At 38.6% G+C, this 26,792-nt stretch overlaps 1 long non-coding RNA gene across 2 annotated transcripts; it reads left to right on the top strand.

Moving 5' to 3' along the window:
* Positions 1–10,940: 10,940 nt before the first annotated feature.
* Positions 10,941–25,935, top strand: LOC119231751 (uncharacterized). Of its 2 annotated transcripts, none has more exons than XR_005121942.2 (4): positions 10,941–11,612; positions 12,544–12,887; positions 24,950–25,139; positions 25,836–25,935. It is a non-coding gene; the product is annotated as an uncharacterized LOC119231751 (long non-coding RNA). The 2 variants fall into 2 exon arrangements; XR_008549651.1 differs by having other exon boundaries at positions 24,947–25,139.
* The last annotated feature ends 857 nt before the right edge of the window (positions 25,936–26,792 follow it).

The following is a 26,792-nucleotide window of genomic DNA, read 5'->3' as shown; positions in this document are numbered from 1 at the left end:
GAGAAACCTTCCTAGTGAGTACATACAACTTCCTTTGGCATGTCTCCGACCTATTCTTGACCTTCGGCATCAATGTCAGCAGCAGCATCACCTTGGAACGAGTTGTGAACGCAAATTCTTAGGCTCCACCCTAAGCCAACTGATTCAGAAATCCAGATGATGTGAGGTCCAGCAATGTGCACTTCAACAGGTCTTCCAGGTGATTTGGATGCACACATAAGTTTGTTTTTACTGCATCATTTTGATTAGACCAGTCTATTAGGCATCTGTAAGATGCTTCACATGATTTTCATCACTTTAATGAAAAAGGAGCTATCTGACCCATTCTGAGTACATTTTTCTCCTCTCCTAGGATGTATCTTGACCATGGTCTCCTCCTCAGCTGGAAACTTGTGGGATTTCTAAGAAATTCTCAGATCGGGCTCACTAATGCCAGCTGAGGATCAGCCTGCATTTTCTTTCCATGGTGGATTTTCACAGATGCTGGCAGATTGCCACACACTTGCCACTTACTGCAGGGTACACTGTAGTTTGAAAACCGTTTAAGACATGTCATTGAGTCATGGAAGTGGGGTGAAATGACTGATCCCTTCTTTGTGATAGGCTAACCCCAGTGGCCTAGAAAGCGAAGTCCCATAACTGATATCATTACCAAATCTCCTGACATATTTGGCGTAGAGGGGCTTTCCTAAGGCAAACATAGGGAGTGTGGATTATAGCATCGGTGTTGAGGAAAGGACACCAGACAGATGGAAATCTCAGATGTCCATAGCACCATAGTGAACATTTGAGAATCCATTCCAAAAGCAAGGGAAATCTACTGGAATTATTTCTGTTGTTCAAGGTGCATATATGTCCAAGATTTTAGTCCTGTGTTTGGCCTCAGGTAGGTGCTGCGGGATATGTTTGCTGACTAAATCGAAAATATGGAGGCCACACTGACCAGCAGAAGATTAATATTGAAAGTTGGTAGGTAGGGAAAGAGTTCTGAAATTACCTATAAATCTCTGAAAGGATCTTCTTCAGAAGATAAATTATAACTATCCTTCAAATATAGTGGAAATGATAGGAGAACCATTTGTGTCAAACACTAGAAGACATTGGCTGGTGTCCTTTCTCATTCATGTCTGAAGTAGCACCAGCCAAATCATTACAGAAAGTGTCTCTGTACAGGGAAGATGGCTGGATTAAAGGCTTGATGAGTGTCTTCCCACCTATGATTCCAAATTGATTAAGAGGCTATAAAAAAGCTTCCTTTATTAGATGAGAGGAACATAATACCAACTATTTAAGAAAAAAGATATTAAGTAATCAAAATTCCTCCCTCTGTAATTTGGTTTTAAACCAAACCCTATTTCCAGGGGTCAAAGGTACTAGCCATTGATTTCATATTATACTTAATCTCTTTTATGTTGGATTTTTATGGAGGAGGACAGGCAGTCTGTGAGAAGCACCATTGTATCAAAATGGTCCTTGATTCTTTAAGTAAAAGCTAATGGTCATGTTAATATCCTTCAGCAGGTGAGCCAATCCAAGCTAGTAAAATGGATTTTACTCCCCACCCTTTTTAGATAAGACATAAAATCGAGACCAACAGCTGTTGTGTTAACAGATGAAATTCATATTGTTCAGAACTGTGAAGGACAATCTTGAACTTTTTCTGGAAGGGACATTGAGCAGGGGTCCCCTGTGTTAAAGCTCGATCTGAAGTGAATTCTAGACCCCTTTCAGAACACTCTTTGGATAGGAACAACTTATTCCTCCAACTGCTGGGCCTGCTCTCAGTTGTCATGCCTCTTACAGAACTGCCCTGGCGGAACTGCCCTGGTAGAGCGCGGCCCCCTTGGCCACCAGTATCCCCTGCCTGTGGCAGCCTTCAGCCAATGACTGACCAGTGAGGGAGAAAATGGGCTTCTGCCTCTTTCCCTTACCCGGAGATACCCCTGAAGGACCATCTCAGCTTCAAAACTTTCCCTGGGGTAGGGTGGAGATTTTGCTGGACTTTATCTCAGTCAGCTTCTCCCTCTATTCCATCCTGCCTTCCCATCTGGAGATGCTGGTTCTGAAAGCAGGACCTAGGAAACTTTGTCCCTGCCAATCTCCATCGCAAAGTCTGCTTCCTGGCAAGCCAACCTCTTCCGCCTTCCCTGACCCCTTGCCTCCTTTCAGCTATCACCCCTTTTGCGCTCATTTACAGTAATATTCAATGGTATATTCTTTACCATTGAGCCGACAATGGACATTTATATTGTTTCCACATCCTGCCTGTTGTGAACAGTACTGCAACGAACACAAAGTAGAAATATCTCTTGGAGATTCTGATTGCAATCTTTTGGATAAATACCCAGGAGTGGGATTACTGGATCAGATAGTATTTGCACTTTTAATTCTTTGAGGAATCTCCATGCAGTTTCTTATAGTGGCCTCACTGTTTTACACCAACTGTGTGCTTATAATGAACAACAGTGCAGTGTACACTTAAAAATGTATTAAGAACAAGGTCTCCCTGGTGGCGCAGCAGGTTGAGCACAGCACTGTGGAGCTGTCTGCAGCCTCTGCAATGCAGGTTTGATTCCTGGAAAGCCAGGGAGAGTCCCACATGGTGCAGCAGACCTCTCCTATCGTGCCCACTGCTTGCCTCAGCAGTGCTTTTGGTCTGTCTGCCTGTTCTGTTCCCATTCTTTCTCTGGTAAATCCTCTCACCCTCCCGCACCACTGGTCTGTATCCCAGCTATTGTATAAATAAAAAAAAAATACATCTTTAAAAAAATGTAGTAAGAACATAGGTCTGATTTTAACTGTTCTAACCACCCATTTACACTATTTTCACCTCTTCACCTTCCATTCTTATTTGAGCTTTTTCTAATTAGACTTTGTTGCTAACAGTCTAATACTCCATACAAACCATACTTGTCCAGATCCCTAGAATTTATCTTGCCAACTTGAGTGACCAAATCTCAATCCTTATCTTAGTTCACAGACACTGCATTAAAAAAGAAGTTGGTTATATTCCAATAAAATGTTATTTACAAAAAAATGTTATTTACAGATAGTGGCCCGATTTGACCCACAGGTTGTAAGTTGCTAAGCCCTATTCTAGGTAAATTCATCTAGTCCCGCAATTCTTTCTTTTAATATTATGTTTTCCCTAAATTCCAGATTGAGAAAACTGAGTTCTCACATCTCCTGTCAAAAGTAACAAGCTCTGGGCCTCCCCTGGTGGTGCAGTGGTTGAGCGCTGGGCTTCGAAGCTGCCCATAGCCTCTGCTCTGGTTTGATCCCCAGACACCAGCAAGGGTCCCACATGGCGTGCAGACCTCTCCTGCACCGCCCGCTGCTCCCCTCAGCAGTGTATTTCCTCAGTCTGTCTGTTCTGTTCCCCTCTCTGGCTCTGTTGAATTCTCTCACCCTCCCATGCTTCTGACTGTACCCAGTGCTTATATAAATAATAAATAAATAAATCTTTAAAAAAAAAAGTAACAAGCTCTGACAGAAATCTCTTTTATCCATTTATTCGCCTCTCCACCTATTTTCTTTTCCAATCTTCTTCATATCAGAAAATGACATCATTATTTACAAGATAGTAATACCATTCCACTGTCTTCTCTATTATCAACTGAGTTCAAGACACAAGCCTGGATTGTTTCAATCATGTTTACATACCGTCTGCTTTGCCCCTAATCCCTTTAGTGTCCACTCTTTATATGTTGGTAAAAGACTATTTTAAATAATCAAAATTGTATCTTGAAATTTTGCTATGCAATACTGTCCAAGGGCTTTCCATTTCACTCAGAACAAATTTCAAATTTTTTACCAAGGTCCCGAATATCCTAAATTATCGGCTTCTCTTCACTTTTCTGGCCATGTGGTCTATGATATTTCTTCTTGCAACATGACTTTCTATATGAAAATTGTCCATAAGTGTAGTCTGACACAAAACATTTTGAGACACACACGATGTTCAGGAAATCACCTCCTATTTATCCTTTTTTCCCCAAGACTCTATGTGAAGATGTTCTCCAAAAAAATGAAAGAGTAAATCAAGAAAGAAGAAGACAAAATGTCAAGAAAAGTTAAACCAAATGCAGGAAAAGAGAGGAAAAGGAAGCCACTGTGGTGATGGAGACGAAAAGTCTCACTATGACAGATAAAGTTAAGGTATAAGGAACAACCATCCCACGTAGGACCCGGCAGAGAACTCTAGAGGAGTCACATTCAAATTTAAAAACTAGAGCTGATTGAAAAACGTACTGTTTATGTTCACACTATAAAACATTTTGCAGTTCTACTGAAAATACAGACTAAATTAATGGTAGGCATATTAAAAACTGAGCAGATGACAGAAAGAGGCAATTATTAACTAATAAAAACAAGGAAATATATATAAAAGGCAGATATGTAAAGACTGGTGGCTCAGTTGTATACCATGTTTACAGAGTTATAAAACTACATAGGCATAAATACAATTTTAGCCAATAGAATAAAGAAAGTTTGGTGCAGTGGCAATAACTTTAATAACTTTAACCAGAGGCCAACCGGAGTATCTGATGCATTGCTGTGATAGAGTTATACTGAGAAGGTCATAATTAGAGAATGTGTGTTAAAGTGTGTATACCTTGTGTCTTAAATGTCTTAAATACATATATGTATAAATTCTTATCTTTTGCAAGTAAGAAGTCAAAAGAAAATATGTACAATTGTAATATAACATATATTTTTAAAAAGAGTGTTAAAATGTGGTCATCTTTCCAAAAATGATAATCAAGGGTATGACAATAATTTCTGAAATGTTGTGGTCTTTTCAAAAATGCATTAATATATTGTTTTAATGATTGAAAAATATAAAGAATAACAGATAAAATCCATCAGTCAAATGAGATAATTTTGATTTTTCCTGGATAATATGAATCCTCCCATCAAACTTTAAATAAAAATTAAATTATATAACATGCAAAGTACCTAGTGCACAGTAAGCCTTTACTGAAACATAACTAATTTCTACTTCCCTCAGTATAATTATAATGAACTAGTGCTAACATTTCAAGTTGGAATTTTAGTTTGGTAAATAGCATTTTGTTTGGTTATAAAAACAAATTAGTTTATAAAAAGTGTTTTCAAAAATGAACTGCTAGATTTCAGGAATGGCAATCATTCTGCCAGCTTCAATAAAATGATGACTAGACTAACAGTAGACACTCCCCTCCCCATCCCCAGTCATCAACTTTCCAACCATCCATCATTTAATGTGCTGCTGAGAACCCTGCAGGAGTTCAGAAAACAACTGCCAACTGTCTGTATTGCTAGGATGAGCTATGGCACCACTAGAGAGAAGGAAGTGAAATTGATTTGTAGGAGGCCAATTTTTCCAAAGCACAATTCCATTGGGTTAGTTACACTATTCAATTTCCCAAATAAAAATAAAGGGTTTACTAAGTAAGTAACACATTACACTTTCAAAAGAATAATAAAAAAATGCTAGCCGTTAGATGATAATGCAATTCTGATTTCTTTTATACATTTATAGAAAGACTGTTTTCCAAAGATGTGTGTTCTGTTTCAGAAATATGTATCTTCTCTGATGAAATGTATTCTTTCATCAATTAAAGGCATTTTCTCTGCTCTTCTGGAACTGGTTGATGCTGAAGCCATTTATGACTCACCAAAACATGATAGCTTGGGCCTCTTGCTCATAGAAGCCCATATATCTGAGAAACATGCTCTTCCAAATAGGACACATTTCAGTTGTTTCTGTAACTGATCAGCCCAAGGATCAAAGGCTGTGGGTGGCCTTTCTTTAATCTTTATGTTTATTAAAAAAGGGGGGGAGGGATGAAGGGTTATTTGCATCCCTAGCCATGAGAGAGAGGAATGATCTGCCACTAGGAATCATTTATTACATTGATTAAAAATGTATCAAAGACTTTCACGTTCAGGTACTAGTAGACAGGAGGCTAACATATCATGGTCCCTGGTGGAATAGGGGTGCAACCACATAAACAGGTAACTGTAAAGCACTGTGTGCATGACTATGATAGTGACTAAATGAGAGTCTAAGAGTATGAGGAGCCTCTGCAGGAAAGAGTGAGAAGGAGTAATAGGCAGCTCTCTTAGGGAGTCATGAGACCATGTCAGGCCAGTGGGAGGCACACTGAACATGTACTTGCTAATTCTAAGAAATCACCATCAAATAAGTATTAGCATTATTAGTAGTATTAGTAGTGGTTATTTATTATTACTGTTATTATTATTGCTGTCATTTAATTATGAAAACAGATGTTTAGAGTGAAGTGACTAATTCACATTCATTACTCACAAGCATTAAAGGGCTATTAGAGAATTAGAAAAACTGCTACATAAAATATTCCACTGAAGTCCCCCAGAAAAAAGTCAAACACAACCCTCCCCCCTTCACCCTATTGTATGTAACCTGTGCAGTGTATAAGAAAAAAATAGACAATATTTCATTCAGGACAAGATTTTAGTTATTGAATGGATATATTTTAAGCTTTCAAAGTGAAGTGTTCAGATATTTGATCTACTTTATTTTTCTTTCATTTGTTCTGATTGCTGGCTTATGCATATGCTTTATGTCATTTTTCTTTCATAAGCAATTTTCTCTAATTTTTTTATTTATGTTTTAATTTCCCTAGTTCACTTTCACCAGTTGCCTTCCTTGGCTTACATAGTAACTCTATATATTTCCACCAGTTGAGATGGCACTTCTGATACAGGTCTAGGTGGTGATTGTTTTATTCCCCTTCATTTCATTCCTGACTTTGTTGTTTAGATAATTTATCTTATAGTTGTTACTGTTCCTTGAGTCCCTAAATCTCTCATCTTTTTTTATTATTGTTGAGCTCTTAATGTATAAGTATTTGTGTTTAAAATGTGTATTGTTATTCACTTGGTGACTAGTCTGGTCTGGGTGCTTGGGAATTAATGGAAAAACATACCTTCACTCTTTGAAAAGGTCACTGGTGATTAAGGGCAGAGCCTGGAACAATCACCGGGTCCTACCAATTCCACCTCCATTCTCTTCTGTCTTCAATGCCATCAGCCATCATATTTTATATGCACTTTTATAATAGTCTCCTTCTGCTTGCTCCCCTCATCTCTTGCTTTCCCTCTACTTGTTGAATATAACCACAATGGTCTTTGAAAACATTTTAATTTTTAAGAAGGTATTTCTGGTACCATTCTTTTAAAATAAACAGTACCCACTGAAAACAAGAAAGAGAAACATAAGCCTTATGTTTCTGCAATTGGTTCTTTCATTTGTGCATGCCCCCTGAACACACACATACACATTACATATTATATATTAGCCAGGGTTCTACTGGGAGTTGGTGAGCCCTCTTACTAGTGGCTCTTCTTTCCCACCCTACCAACTTTCCACAAGAAGGTATAAAGATGATGGTAATACAAGAAAAATTAGCATAACTTCTAGAAAATATATGTAAGAAGAAAGGGTAAAAAGAACCTTACAAAAAAAAAAAAAGGACAAACAATACTCAATAATAATTAAAAAAAAAAAGAGATGAGAGATTCAGGGATTCAAGGAACAATAACAACTATAAGATAAATTATCTAAATAACAAGGTCAGGAATGAAATGAAGGGGAATAAAACAATCACCACCTAGACCTGTATCAGAAGTGCCATCTCTACTGGTGGAAATATATAGAGCTACTATGCAAGTCGAGGAAGGCAACTGGTGAAAGTGAACTAAAGAAATTAAAACATAAAAAATAAAAAAATAGAAAAAATTGCTTATGAAAGAAAAATGACATAAAGCATCTGCATAAGCCAGCAATCAGAACAAATGAAAGAAAAATAAAGTAGATCAAATATTAGAACACTTCACTTTAAAAGCTGAAAATATATCCATTCTCAAAAGGATAGCCTAACATCTTACTGTTTCAAAAAATTTCTGTTTTTGTGATTAATATATTTATTTTCTTACATTGTTGTTAATTTTTGGACAATATTAGATTTCTTCCCTCAGGTGTAGTCCCCTAGTTCTCCCACCACTGTATCTCCCATGACCCACCTCCACCATCCCTTGTACTCTTCCCTTCCCTGTTTTGACACCTCTCCTCCCCCACCTCCCAGCTGCATGCCTCCGATCTATGGTCAGCTTGCAAGTTTTGTCTTTTTCCGGACCCTTTGTTCAGTTTCTCTAATGTTGACAAGTTTCTTCATGGTATACCATGGTAGGTGTTGTTGGAGAGGTAAAGGAAGCTCTCTTAATTTAAATGGGGATTTGTGACAATGAGTATAATGGGAAGCCACAGTGTATTTTGTGGAAGGGATGACATGATGTCATCATCTTCATGTTTTAGAACAACAGTCTGGTTGTTGGCGTGGAAAGGGAAAGGTGAATGTAGATTCTAAGAGTCTCATCTCTTCTGTTTGTCTTAGAGTCGGCACACAGTAGACTTTCAAACCAGAAATGCTTCTTAGAAGGCAGTTCTCTGCTGGAATGTTTTACAGAGAGCTTCCATGAGTCAGAAAAAGGGCTTCCCTCACATCCCTTGTGGATCTTCTTTCATTTGCTTCAGAACACCCCATGAGACAAAGCAAAATCTTGCTTTGATTTTGATACATTTTCTCATATGCATTTCAAGGGGTTAATTATAATTTTACATGATTCATGACCCACGACTACAACCTAAAGTCCAACTTCTAATTTTGGGACTCTAAAACCACTTGACTTGTTTGCTTATTCATTGACATTCAAAGAATTTTTCTCTTGAGTGCTACCAGAGAATGTTCATTCATGGAGCCAGTGTCCCAGCCTGGGCTCATCTGTTGTTTTCTACTCTTACATGTTACTGCTCAATTGAAGGTTGGGAAGTAACTCAAAGCTTTGCTAGACTGGGCGGGGAATCCGCCCTCATTGTAAGTAGAATAATATGCACCCTTTACCAGAAGCAACACAAATCAGACCAGGTATGTGTAAATCCTTCACTTTTACAATCGAGATGACTAATGTCTTCAGGATCAAGAGTACCAATTATGCAATCAGACTATACCACTTACTAGCTGTATAACTGGGTATTTTAAATTCTCTGGCTTTCAGTTTCTCTATTGGTTAAATGGAGGCAATAATAAGATAGGTTTCATAGAGGTATTGAGAGTATCAAATGAGACAACAGTTTTGAAAGTGGCCAGCATAGTTCCTGATCCATTTTTAAAGGCTCAATAAAAGAGCCATTATTATTTACATAATTATTACTTTTTCTGTTTCCTGTATTAACGTATAACTTAGAGTCTAGCCTTACAGGTCATTATATAAACATCAATGGTGTTTAATTTTCTAGTTACTCTGATAAAGTAGAAAATATTTTTTTGTTCATAACAACAGAGGCAATGCAAAATAGGCCACACATATTTATAATAGATGATGATTCATTGAACAAGAAATTTTGATGCATCAATAGACAAATAATTTTTTTTTTTTATATTCTCTGGTTCTTAACCTTTGCTGAAACATCTGCTAGGCTCTGCGTAGTGCTCTCCCTCTTGGGAAAACACAGAAATGTAGCTGCCCCCTCTTACCAGAGTCTCATGATCCCTTGGATATGCATAGGTTCTTCTCTACCAATTTCCCTATGCCTGAGGCCTTTACTGTATATCACAAACACAAATTAACCCAACAGGGTAATGTGCTCCTGTCTTTTCCTCCGAGCAATGGCACAGGCAGGACTGTGCTGCAGGCCTACACTTTCTCTGGCCATACTTCAAATTAGTATTTGAAAGTTTTATTAAAACTCAGTGTTTCTTAAAAATCTAGCAAAAACTCAGTCTTTACTACCAATAGTTCTGGCTGGCTGTTTGTAAATTAATGGTGAAATGCTGCAGCAACCCTCCAGATTCCACAGGTTTTCAAACGAAGTTTTAAGTATTTAATCCCCAGGAAATGACAAAGATCATTAAAGGTTTAACAGGATGCCCTCTGGGGTCTCGTTTATTAATTTGGCAAATATTTATTGAGTGCTTAAAATATGCCTGACACTGAACTTGGAAAATAATTATAAACAAAACCCAAACCTGGTCTTTAGCATCACAGAACTTACAGTTAATATGGGAGAGCAAATTAAACAGGTTATTACAAGCATGGTAAGTGTTAACATAGATGTCCAAGCAGTTTGTTCTGGAAGGACATGATTGGATGTCCCAGCCTTGCCAGTGAGTGGGGGAGGAATATTTAGGGCAGTCTTTCCAGAGGAGGTAACTTTTCATTTGACATAAGAAACATGAACAGAATTTAGCCAAGTATAAAAGGGGCCTGGGATGGAGGGAGAGGGGAAGCGCTGACAGGAAGGGAGAAGCCTCAAGGAAATAATAAGGATGCAAGCCTGAAGGGCATGATTTAGTTTGGGAACTGTAGGGGGGTGTACTTACAAGAGCAAGGGGAGCAGGAAAGCAAAGTGGGGACAACACTAGGAGAGCTCAGTGAAGGGCCAAGGTGTTCATTTCGTGGACTGGGGCCCACTAGGGTATTTTCAAGCAGAACTATGATGTAAGTGGATTTGCATTTTAGAGAGTGCACTCATATTCTCTGGAAACTCGAGGTCAAGGTCTAGTTTTCTCAGGAGGATAATGAACCAGGGTGGACTTGCAGGAGTCACCTCTGCAGTTTTCTTTCCACTCTCAGTTTTTTGGGAGGAGCTTGGTTTCCATCTTCCCAGTCTCCAGCTTCCTGAGTGGCTGGGCCCACCCGCAAGCTCAGCTGCACGGCCATGGTTTTCTCCAGCATGGAAGAGACATTGTCGGCAGCCCACGATATATCTCTGGACTGTTCTCCAGTGCAGAAGTCAAAAGCCTTAAATCACTGGACAGGCCCCTGGAGACAAGGTTAGGACCACATTGTTACATGAACGGGGGTGGGGGTGGGGGGAACAGGAACGTTTTGTGTGGGGAGTGGCACTAACGGTCTCTCCAGGCCCCAAACGGACACCTGTCTGGACTGAGTGACTAATCCGCACAGGGGCCCTGCGGCTGAAAAACAAATGCCCTGGATATGAGCTGGCTCTGCTCCAAGAGCTCCAAAGCCCACTCCTATCTGAGGGAGGCCACGTCTCTCCCTGGGTGCAGCAATTTCCAATTACTTTAGGAGGAAGAAGGAATAGGGGAAATTTCACAAGACGACAGCCAGGCCCCTCTGGGAGGCTTGTCCTGAAGGCTCCTCACCTCTGTGCTCCCTGTGCACTGGCCACCCACAGGTTCCTTTATGAAGTTCAGCCAACAGAGGCCCCAGCCCTGAGAGGGAAAAGGCCTAATTAAAATCACACTTTGCGCTGCCAAATTGGATATGCTAGTCTCGGCTCCAAGAATGTCTTGGAAAAGTATCTGTAGTTGAGTGAGTCTTTCCCAGAAGGGACCTTTTCTTGTAAAAAATGGCCAATTCAGAGGATGGAGGGAGGGGGATCTAGGTTTTAAATTTTCTGCTGGTCCACAGCTCACGCCTCTTGCATCCCCTCTGGTGCCCATGTATTTTGTTATACATGATGGGGCGTCCATGTCCTCCCTTTACATGAATCTTGCAAGACTGAAAAGAATGAAAATTCATCACCAAGGTCTGCAGGCAGTGTAGTGCAGTGATAGAAGGTAAGAACATTGGGTAAGGCAAGACTTAAGCTTGATTTCTGATTCTACCTTTTAATTCCTGGGTAAGGCACTTCATCACTTAAGAGCTTGGTTTCCTTATGTGTTAATAGAGAGTAAACACCTCAGGCAAGTTAAAGAGCTTGACACATTCTGGGTACTAGAAAAGTTGACAGCTTGTATTATTATCAAGATTAGATTCCTTTGCACTACAGGAGATGATCAATGGTTATTGGGATCAGATATTACATAATTATATATTATCCTTGAAAACCTCCCCATTAGCTCACTATTGAACCTTAGGAAAACAGTTTTGCATTCATGAGACTCAATATTGTTTTTCTGTAAAAGAGGAATTTGGAATAGCCACTTGCTAAGATCTCTTCTAGCACTAATCTCCTTAAAGTTCTAGACTTACCAAAAATTAACTTTGATTATTTATTCATTTATTCAACAGACATTTCAAATACAATCTGCTAGTGTTTATTATGCTAGTGTTCAGCCCTGACTACCTATCCTAATACAGAGTATAGATATAGATTATCTCAAGTAGTACGCATCGTAATATAATTTACAATAAAAAGAAATTTATCTTTATCTTTTAAGGTTTTGCTGAGGATCTATCTCTTCTCTATTCAATCTATTTTCTCTGGCATAGAGGGGATAGTTTTAAACCATGTTAGCTGAATAATGTGAGAGAAAAGAATAACCAATAATTTATTGTGTTCTGTGTGTAAACATTGTGCTTAATTCTTTGCATGCTGTATTAAACATATCATCTGCAACATATTGGATTTTTCTAGTGCTTTGTTCCCTTTTCCCTTAACTGGTGGTACTATCTCAGCTATCACAGTACCTCTTCAAGGGATGGTTCACAAGTTTGTCTCTCTGGCTAACCACTTTTACTTGGGTCTGCATGGGTCTTGCCTCACAGAACTGACTAGCAACTTCCTCAGAAGGTTCAGCCTCCCACCACCCTGGTCGTTCATGAGAAGTCAGACTGACCAGCTCCACAACCTGAATGTCAGGCTTTCCTTACTCTTTGGATGAAAAGCACAACACAGAGCAGGGATCAGGTTTTCTGAGCAGCTGCTGAAAGAGCCAGATGGAACAATCCCGATGCGTGGGGTATTAACTGTGAATGACCGAAGGCAGAAGAAGAAATCCCACTTCCTTCCTCTGTCACCTGGACTGTCCTGAGGTGTGGATTCTCTCTGCTGGCTGCTTGGCTGTATCCATGTGGATACACCTTTCCTGGCACAGCTATGCCTCTTCAAGGTTGGTCTTTTTTTTTTTTTTTTTTTGCTTTTATTTTTTTTTAATAATAAATTTTATTTTTATATTCCCCATAGAGTTGCAACCCCCCCTTTCTGATCCCAATCCCTCCCCTCCCGCCCCCCACCCCCCAAAAGTGTCTCTGTTTCATAGTTTTTTGTTGATTCTGATTTTCACTTTCTTATAGTTATTCATTTTCCTGGTCCCTTATTTAAGTTTCCTAGATTCCCTCTATGAGTGAGACCATCCGGTATTTTTCTTTTTCTTTTTGGCTTATTTCGCTGAGCATGATCCCTTCCAGCGCCATCCATGTTGCTGCAAATTGCATGTGTTTATCATTGTTGAATGCTGAGTAATATTCCATGGTGTATATGTACCACATCTTCTTGATCCAGTCATCTATTTTTGGGCACTTGGGTTGTTTCCAAAGCTTAGCTATTGTAAACAGTGCTGCTATAAACATAGGGGTGCAGGTGGTCTTTGGAATTGATGTTTCTGTGTCCTTTGGGTAGATACCTAGGAGTGGAATTGCTGGATCATATGGAAGCTCTATGTTTAGTAGGTCCAGAAATCTCCACACAGCTCTCCATAGTGGTGGGACCAGTTTGCACTCCCACCAACAGTGCAGAAGATTTCCTTTTTCTCCACACCCTCGCCAACATTTGTTGTTGCTAGTTTTTTTAATATGTGCCATTCTCACTGGTGTAAGATGGTATCTCATGGTAGTTTTGATTTGCATTTCCCTGATTACAAGTGATGTTGAACATTTTTTCATATGCCTGTTGGCCATTTGCATTTCCTCTTCAGAGAAGTTTCTTTTTAGCTCTTCTGCCCATTTTTTAACTGGATTATTTTCTTTGTTGTTCTTGAGTCTCATCAGCTCTTTGCAGATTTTTGTGATCAGTCCTTTATCATTAGTGTTGGGTGCAAAAATGTTCTCCCAGTTGGTGGGGTTTCTCTTTGTTTTTGTTATTGTCTCTTTTTCTGTGCAGAATCTCTTTAATTTGATGTAGTCCCAGCTGTTTATCTTTGCCTTCACTATCACTGCTTTGGGTGATGTGTCTGTAAGATGTCTTTGATGTGCAAATCACGTAGTGTTTTGCCTATATTTCCTTCTATATATTTTATGGTTTCAGGTCTTATGTCTAGTTCTTTAATCCATTTTGAGTTGATTTTCGTGTATGGTGTGAGGTAGTGGTCAAGCTTCATTCTTTTGCATGTAGCGACCCAGTTTTCCCAGCACCATTTATTGAACAAACTTTCTTTGCTCCAATGCATAGTCTTTGCTCCTTTGTCAAAGATTAGTTGACCATAGATCTGTGGGTTTATTTCTGGATTTTCTATTCGATTCCATTGGTCTGTATGTCTGTTCTTGTTCCAATACCATGCAGTTTTGATGATTATGGCTTTGTAGTAGAGTTTGAAGTCTGGGAGTGTGATGCCTCCATTCCCTTCTTTTTTTTTTTTCAGGAGAGCTTCGACTATTCGGGGTTTTTTGTGATTCCATATGAATTTCATCAATAATTGTTCTATTTCTTTGAAGAATGACATTGAAATTTTGATTGGAATAGCATTGAATCTGTATATTGCTTTTGGTAGGATGGCCATTTTAATAATGTTTATTCTTCCAATCCATGAGCAGGGGATGTCTTTCCATTTCTTTGTGTCTTCTTCTATTTCTTTTAACAGTGTTTTATAGTTTTCTTTGTATAGGTCCTTTACCTCTTTTGTTAGATTTAATCCCAAATATTTGATTTTTTTTGTTTCAATAATAAAAGGGATGGTTTTTGATTTCTTCTTCTTCAGATTTATTGTTTGTGTATAGGAAGGCTACTGACTTTTGCGTGTTGATTTTGTATCCTGCCACTTTACTGAACTGATTGATGAGTTGAATTAGTTTTTCTGTGGAATTTTTGGGGTTCTCTACATATATTATCATATCATCTGCAAATAGTGATAGTTTGACTCCTTCTTTTCCTATTTGGATTCCTTGGATGTCTTTCTCTTGTCTTATTGCTCTGGCTAGGACTTCCAGTATTATATTGAAAAGCAGTGGTGAGAGTGGACATACTTGTCTTGTTCCAGATCTTAATGGAATTGCTTTCAGCTTTTCACCATTGAGAATGATACTGGCTGTTGGCTTGTCATAGATGGCCTTTATGATGTTGAGGTATGTTCCTTGTATCCCAAGAATTTCAAGGGCTTTTATCATGAATGGGTGTTGCACTTTGTCAAAAGCATTCTCAGCATCTATTGATATTATCATATGATTTTTTTTAATAATAAATTTTATTTTTATATTCCCCATGCAATTGCAGCCCCCCCATTCTGACCACAATCCCTCCCCTCCCACCCCCGCCCCCTAAAAGTGTCTCTGGTTCATAGTTTTTTGTTGATTTAGATTTTCACTTTCTTATAGTTATTCGTTTTCCTGGTCCCTTATTTAAGTTTCTAGATTCCTGCTATGAGTGAGACCATCCGGTATTTTTCTTTTTCTTTTTGGCTTATTTCGCTGAGCATGATCCCTTCCAGTGCCATCCATGTTGCTGCAAATTGCATGTGTTTATCTTTTTTGAATGCTGAGTAATATTCCATGGTATATATGTACCACATCTTCTTGATCCAGTCATCTATTTTTGGGCACTTGGGTTGTTTCCAAAGCTTAGCTATTGTAAACAGTGCTGCTATAAACATAGGGGTGCAGGTGTTCTTTGGAATTGATGTTTCTGTGTCCTTTGGGTAAATACCTAGGAGTGGAATTGCTGGATCATATGGAAGCTCTATGTTTAGTAGGTCCAGAAATCTCCACACAGCTCTCCACAGTGGTTGGACCAGTTTGCACTCCCACCAACAGTGCAGAAGAGTTCCTTTTTCTCCACAACCTCGCCAACATTTGTTGTTGCTAGTTTTTTTAATATGTGCAATTCTCACTGGTGTGAGATGGTATCTCATGGTAGTTTTGATTTGCATTTCCCTGATTACAAGTGATGTTGAACATTTTTTCATATGTCTGTTGGCCATTTGCATTTCCTCTTCAGAGAAGTTTCTTTTTAGCTCTTCTGCCCATTTTTTGACTGGATTTATCATATGTTTTTTACATTTCTTTTTGTTGATGTGTTGGATAACGTTGATTGATTTTCGGATGTTAAACCATCCTTGTGTCCCTGGAATGAATCCTACTTGGTCGTGGTGAATTATCTTATGGATACATTGTTGGATTCTGATAGCTAAAATTTTATTGAGGATTTTTGCATCAGTGTTCATTAGGGAGATTGGCCTGTAGTTTTCCTTTTTTGTGTTGTCCTTGTTCGGTTTTGGTATTAGTGTAATGTTGGCTTCATAGAACGTGTTTGGTATTGTCCCTTCCTTCTCAATTTTTTGGAAGAGTTTGTGAAGGATAGGCACTAATTCGTCTCTGAATGTTTGGTAGAATTCATTTGTAAATCCATCAGGTCCTGGGCTTTTGTTTTTGGGGAGGTTTTTGATTAACATTTCAATTTCGCTGCTTGTAATTGGTCTGTTTAGGTGTTCTATTTCTTCTTTATCTAGCTTTGGGTGATTGTAGAGTTGTAGGAATTTGTCCATCTCCTCTAGATTGTTGAACTTGTTTCCATATAACTGTTCATAGTAGTTACTGATTATTCTTTTGATTTCTGCTGTGTCCGTTGTGATTTCTCCTCTTTCATTTGTGATCCTGTTTATTTGTGCTTTCTCCCTTTTTTCCTTTGTGAGCCTGGCTAGGGGTTTGTCTATTTATTGATTTTTTCAAAGAACCAGCTCTTGGTTTCATTGATCTTTTGGATTGTATTTTTAGTTTCAATTTCATTTATTTCTGCTTTGGTTTTTATTATTTCTTTTCTTCTACTGGTTTTGGGGTTTTTTGTTGTTCTTTTTCTAGATCTTTGAGCTTCGAGATTAGGTTGTTTCTTTGAGTTCTTTCTTGTTTCTTGATGTGAGCTTCTATTGCTATATATTTTCCTCTTATTACTGCTTTTGCTGCATCCCATACATTTAGGATATTGGTTTCCTCCTTGTCATTCAATTCAAAGAATTTTTTAATTTCTTCTTTGATCTCCTCATTAGTCCAGTGGTCTTCCAGTAGTGTGGTTTTTAATCTCCATGAGGTAGGAAAGTTTCTTGCCTTCCTTTTATGGTTTATTTCTAGTTTGATGCCTTCATTGTCAGAAAAGATGGTTGGTATGATTTCAATCTTTGTGTATCTGTTGATGTTTGTCTTGTGCCCCAGTATGTGATCGATCCTGGAGAATGATCCGTGTGCACTTGAGAAAAATGTGTACTCCGTTTTTTGGGGGGTTTAGTGTTCTATAGATGTCTGTTAAGCCCAAATGCTCTAGGTCCTTATTTAGAGCTTTAGTTTCTTTACTTATTTTTTGTCTTATTGATCTATCCATTGTTGATAGTGGTGTGTTGAAGTCTCCCACTACGTATGTGTTTTCTCTGATGTCTGTTTTCAGAGAGGACAACAGTTGCCTGATATATTTTGGTGCTCCTTTGTTTGGTGAGTATATGTTAATGAGTGTTATTTCTTCTTGAAATATTGTCCCCTTGATCATAATGTAATGACCATTGGGGTCTCTTTTTATTTTTTTGAGTTTGAAGTCTGTTTTATCTGATATAAGTATAGCTGTTGCTCCTTTCTTTTTTGGTCCATTTGCTTGTAGGATTGTTTTCCATCCTTTAACTTTGAGCCTATTTTTATCTTTTGTAGCTAAATGTGTTTCCTGGAGACAGCAAAAGGTTGGGTTTTGTTTCTTAATCCAGGCTGCAACTCTGTGTCTTTTTATTGAAGAGTTTAGTCCATTTACATTTAGAGTTAATATTGATATGTTAGCATCTGTATTTGCCATTGTGTTTGTCTTTCCTTTGATTTTATTTATTTATTCTTTTAATAACTTTTTTTTTTGGCCTTCTTTTGTTGTTATTCGTCCCTCTGAGGTTCTGGCTTTAGGATTCCTTGTAGTATTTTTTGGAGTGGGGGGTTAGTCTTAATGAAATTCCAGAGTTTCTGTTTGTCTGGGAAGGTCCTTATTCTTTCTTCATAGAGGAAGGAGAGCTTTGCAGGATAGATTATTCTTGGTTGGCATCTGTTTTCTTGGAGTCTGTTGACTATGTCCCTCCACTCTCTCCTTGCCCGTAGTGTTTCTTCAGAGAAGTCTGATGTCAGCCTGATTGGTTTTCCTTTGAATGTTATCTGTTTCTTCCCTCTTGCCAGCTTCATTATTTTTTCCTTGTCCTGGATTCTTGGGAGCTTTACTATTATGTGTCTTGCTGTATTTTTCCTTTCGTTGTGGAAGTTTGGTGTTTTTCTTGCTTCTTGTATATCAATTTTCAGCTCCTTCTTCACATTTGGGAAGTTCTCTTCAATTATCTCCTGGAATATTTTCTCTGTTCCTACATCTCTCTCCTCTCCTTCTGGAATTCCTATAACTCTTATATTTCCTTTCCTCATGGAGTCAGATAGTTCCCGAAGTCTTTCTTCGTTCTTTTTCCTTTGTACTTCTCTTTCCTTTTCTGTTTTGGTTCTTTTTATTTCTGTGTCTTCAAGAGTACTTATTCGTTCTTCCATTTCATCTATTCTGCTTTCATTGCTTTTCCCAGAGTTCTTTAGTTCCTCCATTAATTCTTTGATCTCCTGTATTTCTTTTGCTTTCCTCTTTACGGACTCAATTTCATTCTTCTGATCGTTGATTATTTTTCTCATATCATTGTTTTCCTTTATGACTTCTGTCAGTTTTTTAATCACAGCAATTTTAAATTCTCTTTCTGGAAGTCTCAGAAGTTCTTCCAAGTTACTGTCGTTGTAATCTGGAGGGTGGTTTTCTTTTTGTGGTGTGCTTTTTTCCTGAGGAGTTGTTAGGTTGCGTGTGGTTCTTCTACTCCCTACTGTCTGTTTTCTAATTTGTCGTATGCATTGGGACACTGTGTTGCTCGGACTGGCCGGCATCTTGGGTGAACTTCTCAGCTCCCCTCTGGCTCCTCCAGGAGCCATCTCTGGCTTCTGAGGGAGCTTTCTGCTGGTTTCAGGCAGTCTTTACTGAAGAAATGTCCCTGTTCTAAAATGGCGACGCGGGACTCAGTCCCTGCGCTTCCGGTCTCAGGCACACTCTTCTGCGCGCCGGTCTGCCCTGGCCGTGGGTGCCTGTTCCCTCTGTGGGCTCAGACTGCTGGTGGGAAGGGGCTGGCGTGGGCTAACTTCCCAGCTGGCCACTGTCTCCTCCGGGAGCCTTCTGCCCTTTTCAAGCAGTCTTAAGAAATTTCCTGTTCAAGGTTGGTCTTAAAGCAGTGACCAGCATAGCATTGCTTCCCCCACATGGCTGCCCACCCACCCATGTTTCACTTTCCTTTTCCCACATTCTTTCTACGCTGGGATTGCACCTTCCCAAATTAACCACTAACATTTAGTACTTGCACTATGTTCTGATTTCTGGGAAATGTAAGCAAAAACTATATAATATCATAGTGATATAGTTAGAACTTAAACTGAGGACTATCTTTTTTCCGAGTCAATTTTCTCCCTACTTCCACTCAAGTTTTATTGGAAGGTAGTTGATATACAGTAATATATTGGTTTAAGTTTGTAAAGCATAATGATTTGACTTACATATATTGTAAAATGATTACCACAGTAAGTTTATATTCATCACCTCAAATAAATACCAAATGGAAAAAAAAATGTTTTCCTTATCATGAGAACTCTTCATATCTACTCTTCTAATAACTTTCAATTAACACCACATAGCAGGGTGAGGGACATGCACATTACATCCATAGTATTTACTTATAACTGAAAGTTTGTACCCTTTGAGTTCCTTTGTTTTATTCACCCTCCCTCACCATGAGGTTACTTTTTTGTTTATTTGTTTGTTCTTAGATTTCACATGTGAAATCAAACTGTATTTTATTTTTTGTCTGATTTATTTCACCTAACATAATGCCTTCAACATCCATCCCTGTTGTCACAAGTGGCAGGATTTCCTTCTTTTTTTAGAGCTGAAATATATACAAACTTCTTTATCTCTTCATCTGTCAATGGATACTTAGGTTGTTTTCATGTCTTGGATATCTCTCCAACATAGTGTTTTCATTTCCTCTGGATATATTCCAAGCAGTGGAGTAGCTGGATCATACGGTAGTGCTATATTTAATTTTTTAAGGAACCTCCAGGCAGTTTTCATAGCGGCTGCGCCAATGTCATTCCTACCAACAACATATAAGGGTTCCCTTTCTCCACATCCTTGCCAGCAAGTCACCATTCATGGCCAATATCACATATCTATGATAAGATAATTTGTAATGAAAACATACAGTCAATAAACATTTAGTGAGTATTTCCTTAAGAGTCAGGTGCTTTTTATAGGTAGTAGAGAATTAAGAAGAAGACAAACACAATCCTGAACCACAGATGCTCCATATTTCATGCATATGCATATTAAGGTAAGTGACAGTTCTTACAACAAACACTATAATCTCAGTAGTTTAGTGGAATAAAAAATACTTTTCAGTCACATCACAGTATGAGAGTATTCCTACTCATCAATAGTAAAAGTGGAATCAAGGATAAGTCCAGGGTAGTATAAAACCATAGAATTGTATGGGGAATAGAACCAAAACGAAAATGCATACATTATGCAAAAATGAAAAATGATGTAAGAATTATATAAAATAAAATAATTTATAAAACAAATAAATAAATATTTTTGTTAGTTAAAAACAAAGAGGTTCCATTTGAGGAACAGAAAGAAATGCTCTATTTTTAGTACATTCTAAAGAATGAGTAGGAATAGGTCAGGTAAAATAGCAGGAAAATGTTAATTTTTTTAGATTAAAACATTATTTTTAGAGTAGTTTTTATGGCTGTACAAAAATTTAACAGAAAGTTCCAATATACCCCTTCACACCTTATTCCCCCTTCTCAGAATTTCCCTTATTATCAACATCTTGCATTTCTGTTATACATGTGTTGCAATTTATGAATCAATATTTATAGATTATTATTAGTCAAAGTCCCTAGTTTATATTTGGGTTCACTCCCACATTAGTGTGTTCTATTTTAAAACCTCCATGTTGGGTAACTCGCATGTTACACAGAATTGTGAAGCAGCTTATTTCAGTCTTGCCTAGCTTTTCTTGCTTCCTTGTATGCATTCTGCACTGCCAGATTTACTCTCCCACTGGACTGCTCAAGTTATGAAGTTTTACTGTTCAGAATATATTCATGGTTGCCCATTGTTTTGCGACTTGACATCTAAAGCCTTTTTTTCCTAGATGTGAAGTTTCTCTACCTATTGCCCTCCTCTCCAGGGTCATGTTTTATGGCTTTCCAGGGTTCATCTGCTATGCCAGTAAAAGCCCACTTTTTGGAAACAATGGAGGACAACTTACATGAAACTTTTTTTTCTTGTTACCTTTTCTTATGCCATTCCCTCTATTTGGGAAACCTTTCCCTGCTGATGTATCTTATTCTGCTAATCCTTAAAAGTGGGTACCAAAGCCAATTCTCACATTTCCATGTTTTCTCCATTTAATGATCTTTCTGACACTCTCCTACTACTTAATCTTCCTACTTCTTATGAGACATAGACTGCATCATGCCTTGTATTTTTATTTCTTTACTCTTTTCACTCATTATCTTCCTAGAAGTGGAAGACAAGCTTACACAACTTTGTTGCCTTCACAATGCAAAGCACAGAACTGCTCACCTAGCAGGTATAGAGTATGGACGTGTTGTGCTCAGGGTCTTCCATGGCCTTCACTGTCCCACTTTATTGATCCTAACACCAAGTTCTTGTCTTGATCGTTTTAGGATTCAGAATACTGAAGACTCCCTCTGGTCTTTGCTTCCCTGGTGCCTGGTCGTATTACTAACATAGTGGAAGTTCAGTAAACACAGAATGAAAAAAATCAGTTCCTCTGCTAGAACTTATAATGCTCTATGATTCTCACTTGTCTCTCTACACAACCCCAACTCAGTAATTTCTTTTTTTTTTTTTTTTTTTTTTTTTTTTTTGTGGGCCCCTCACCGGCAGCCAGGGAACTGGCGCTGTAGAGGCTGTGGGCAGCATTGCAGCCCAGCACTCAACTGCTGCGCCACCAGGGGAGGCCCCCCAACTCAGTACTTTCTTTTTGTACCTACAAAGATTCCCTTTTTTTCCACTGCAGTTGTGACTTTTGGCTGTTAACAGCTCATAGCACTCATAGTCTAAGAATCCCCCTTATTCTGTGATGAGCTACCTTACTCAAACAGCCCAAGAGGTCCATGAGATGGCCTTTGTTGTCCAACCACTTGGCAACCCTGCAGCCAATAACTGAGTGATATAGGGTTATAAAAATTGGAGCCCCCCCCCCTTGCCTTCAGATGTAGCTACTCCGTGGCATCAATGAAGCTTCAGAATAGCCCATTAGAACAGGCTGAAGCTAGCTTCTTCCCCTCATCAATAAGCAGATGTTTTTATGCCTTTTCCACAAAGGAGGGGCTCTACTATTGATGGTAGAGAAAGGTAGGGAAATTGCTAGGGTAATACATACAGACAGATAAACAGAAAAATGTCGATAACCCAAGTGTTGTGTATTATCAGCCTATCGACTCAGCCAATGTTCTCCATGTTTGTACCCTTGTGTTCCCTCTATCTCCAACGTACAAACACAACCTTTGATTTGCTCTGGCCATGATTCCCCATAGCTCTTAGAATTGGAAATTCAGTGTAAATCTTTCTGCCTGCCCATTTGCATCCTAAAGCCATAACATCACACATTTTTACAAGAGTTATTTCTTCATATTATATCTTCTATATTTCTTCCCTTTTCTTGGCTTTATATGTTTTTCTTCCCTGAGACCACAGCTGAATCTTCTACTGGGTTTCAGAGACCATGGAGCAATAACTTGAAGTAGCCCAGAAGAGAGTTCATGGCAGAGGGCCAGTTCTCCCTTCCAACAGCTCAACCCAAAGAGAATGGAAGGAGAAAAATAGAGCACCCTGGAGGCAAGAATCCTTGAGAAGCCCCTTTTCACTTAGTGAGAATAAAAAAGTCCTATTCATGACTTTTACCACCAGGGCTAGACCTCTGCTGAAAAACAACAAGGAATTTGGAATATCTGTTTAAAATGAGTGTAAATATTTACCCACATATGCTGAAATATTCTTGTGACATTTAGTCTGATGCACACTGCCAGGAGAGAAGCAAGCTCCTGAGCCAAACAGGGGAATTTTTTTAATCTTCTCTGGGAGTAGAGCAAACATTTACAATGATATAAAATGTATTAAATTCACTGACCTTGGAATTCATAACTGGTTATGCATCAAGTGCTATCATTTGGCTCAAAACTCCAATGATTGCAAACTCTGTGTTCCTTACTCTTATTATTCTTCAAGCACATGAACAGGGTTATTTATATTATTATTTATATTATTACCATTATTATAATTAAATAAGCAGAAGTGTACACACATATTTGTCTTAATAGTACAACAATCCCATTATGATTATTGAATATATGACTATATGTGTAGAATACTTAGTTGTTGGAAAATATTTTTACATTCATAATCCAGGACATGGTACTCACTCAAGTATTTATTAACTTAATCAATCTTTCACACTTACCATATGGCAGACTCCGCTAAGCAATATAGATACACTTTCTCATTTAATAAGATGATAGATGAAATAAGTAAAGCAAGTATTATTTCCATTTCCACAGGTGAGAAAAAAACTGACCCTCAAAGAGAATAAATGATTAGAGCAGGCATTTGATTTACATACATGCATTCAATGCCCATTATGTATCAGGCACTGTTCTAGGTGCTGGGATTACATATATATATATATATTTATTTGCATACATACATACATACATATATATATACACACACATACACATACACACATACAAACACACACACACACACACATATATATATATATATATGTATCTCCTCTGCTCATGCTGAAAAATTTACATAGTATGCTAGCAAGGCATATAAATAGTTAGAAAATAGTACAACAAATGTTACCAGTGTGTTCAGCAGAGGATAGCACCCCAGAGAATGGACACCTAAGTCTGCTTGGTGTGGTGTGTATGAGGCTAACAAGATATCACAAAAAGCTTAGAGAGACTGAAATTCATTTTCAGACTGAGTAGGAGCTGAGAAGTGGTATGTGTAGCAGAGGGTAGAGACTGAGGCCTGTGAGTTTCAGATAGTGGATTTTCACATGAGGTATGAGATAATGGATGCATGAGGGACAATCCAGGGGCCCACATGCTTGCTCTGGCTGTATCCAAGGGCATCTTCAGGGAAGAATGGTCGAAAGTTTTGGTAGGTTCAAAAGCATGAGGGACTTTGAGTGTCATGCTAAGGAGTTGGGATCACTCAACCAGCAAATCGTAGAGCCAGGGCTTGAACTGTTTAGATCTACTTAGTACTTATCACTCACAGTCATACTCCTCTACTCTATGGGTGCACATGCACATGTGTAGATACACAATATGCACATGCATGTGTATGTGGTTGTGTGTGTACTTAGGAGACCAAATGTGCACACGATTTCTGCTTTTTTCACTCTGAAAAAGTATTTCTGTTTACATACAAAAAGATGTACATAATTAGCCTACACAGCTCAATAAGTTTGGCGGTCACTGTACCAATGAAACCAATATGACAATTTATGCCGCGAGCCTATCTACCATCTCTAAAAGTCTCCTCCCTCTAATTTATTATCACTATTATTTTCTTATACTACTTAACATAAAATCATATTTCTGCATCTTAAAGACCAAATAGTCACCCAAGAGCAGTACAAATGACAGAAATGTTTTGATATGAAACACTTTTAGTGACTTGAATCAAGCTGAGAAAAGTTATGTACAGAGAGATTTATTGAAGATTTCAAAGAAGAGAAAAGGAATGTTTGCAATTGGATAAGAACATCTGCAGGTTCCTTGGAGGAGCTAAAGTGTTTGGATGTTGTGTGTTCTTTGTAAGTTTCTAATGATTCTTGTAGACATATTTACCAGGATGTTTTTATTTATTTGCATTTTTAAGCAGATGATGCTTTGGAAGATTCCATGAAGTCTGATGTGCAAGCTGAATGACCCCCCAGGTCTGAGTGAGATCTGGAAGAAGAGGCTGACGTCTGTTCCCTCTGCCTGAAATATGTTCCCCACTTTTTTCATTTGGCCAATTTCCATTCATTTTTCAGGTCTTAAAGAAGCCTCTCTTGAACACTACAGACTGGGTCAGTCTTTAAGATATATATTTTTTATTACTCTGTACTTCTCTCTCACATAATTTATCACATCTGTAATTTATTTTATTTTTTTTAAGATTTATTTATTTATTTATACAAGCACTGGGTACAGTCAGAAGCACGGGAGGGTGAGAGAATTCACCAGGGCCAGAGTGGGGAACAGAACAGGCAGACTGACAAAACACACTGCTGAGGGGAGCAGCGGGCACGGCAGGAGAGGTCTGCGCGCCATGCGGGACCCTCGCTGGCAGCCGGGCATTGAACTGGCGCTGCAGAGGCTGCAGGCAGCTTCGCAGCCCAGCGCCCAACGGCTGCACCACCAGGGGAGGCCCTCACATTTGTAATTTAAACAATCACTTATGAAATCATATCCATGTCTAGTCTTCCCACCACTCTATGTAATGTCTACAAGTAGGAAGTTTATTTACTGTGTGTGTACTGCCTTAGTGGGTACTTAATAAGCATGAGTTGAATGAATTCATAAAAATGAGACTGAAATCAGGCTGGGTCATTGTGAAAGTCAATTTGGCATTTAAATAAGCCATTCCACTCGTGTTTATAAAGAATGTAATTAACCTTGTGGTTTTAGGAATGGTGACTCCAGTTAATATTTATTGATTATGTACTGTGTACTAGGCTCTGTGCTAAGCATTTGCTGTGCATTTTCTCCTTTAATTTTCACAGCAACTGCATGAGTTAGTAGAGTGACTGAGAGAGAGACTTGGGCTTTCCTTCAACAGTGCAAAGTTGTTAGGAAGCAGCTGCCTTCCCAGGGATTTTTGAAGCCCTCCTTGTTCCTGAATGGGTCAATGTGAGGAGCTCTGGCCAATGAAACATGAGCAAAAGTTCTGTGTGTCTCTTCTGGGTTGAGGCACTTGAGTCTGACATTGTCTCCATGGCCGTCCTGCTTTTCTGCATTGACTTTGGAAGCAACATGTTGAAGATGAAGTCATAGATGGAAACATACTTGGCCTTAGAGAGACTGCATGGAGAAAAAAAAATATCTCCCAACTGGCTAATTTGTATTTGTCTCAGGTGTGAGTAAACAACAACCTGTGGGGTTTGGAGAAAGAATGTGGAATTTGCTAAAGACACTCAGAGTTGAATTTTGAACATGGGTTGTCTAAAACCAAGGTCACAGGTGTTTTCTTTATAATTGAGGCAGAGGGCTGAGGATGGTCTTATAGAGAAGAAGGATAGATATTTGGAGCTGTGGTCCACAAACAACACTGTGAATGAGAATTGACTGGAACTTCCTAAAATTACTAATTACTGGACCCAAATTTGGAAATTCTGACTCAATGTGTCTAAAATGGTAACTAGGAATTCATGTTTTTACCAGCTTCCCAGATTAATGTGCTGCAGGTGTACTTCACTTTTAAACCCTACCAGTCATCAGGGAGGGCTTCTGGCCTAGACATTTAGTGAAGTTTTCCTTTTGAAATTCTTTATTGCTTTTCCCAGCACTGAGGGAGAAAATGACACATCTCCTTCTGGAAGAAGGCGGAGGCCTGGAGCTTACAGTCCTGAGCATTCTGTACTTGGCTTCCGTTCTCTGTGTCGATTAGGCCTTTCAAACCAATTACCATTATATATTGCTGAGATTTATAGTCCTTGGTACTTGAGGTTACAGGACTTCCG

This window comes from Talpa occidentalis, unplaced genomic scaffold (assembly GCF_014898055.3).
Source record: "Talpa occidentalis isolate TD23 unplaced genomic scaffold, MPIMG_talOcc4v2.1 talOcc4.7, whole genome shotgun sequence".
Taxonomy (NCBI): domain Eukaryota; kingdom Metazoa; phylum Chordata; class Mammalia; order Eulipotyphla; family Talpidae; genus Talpa; species Talpa occidentalis.
This window is presented reverse-complemented; position numbering and strand designations above follow the sequence as displayed.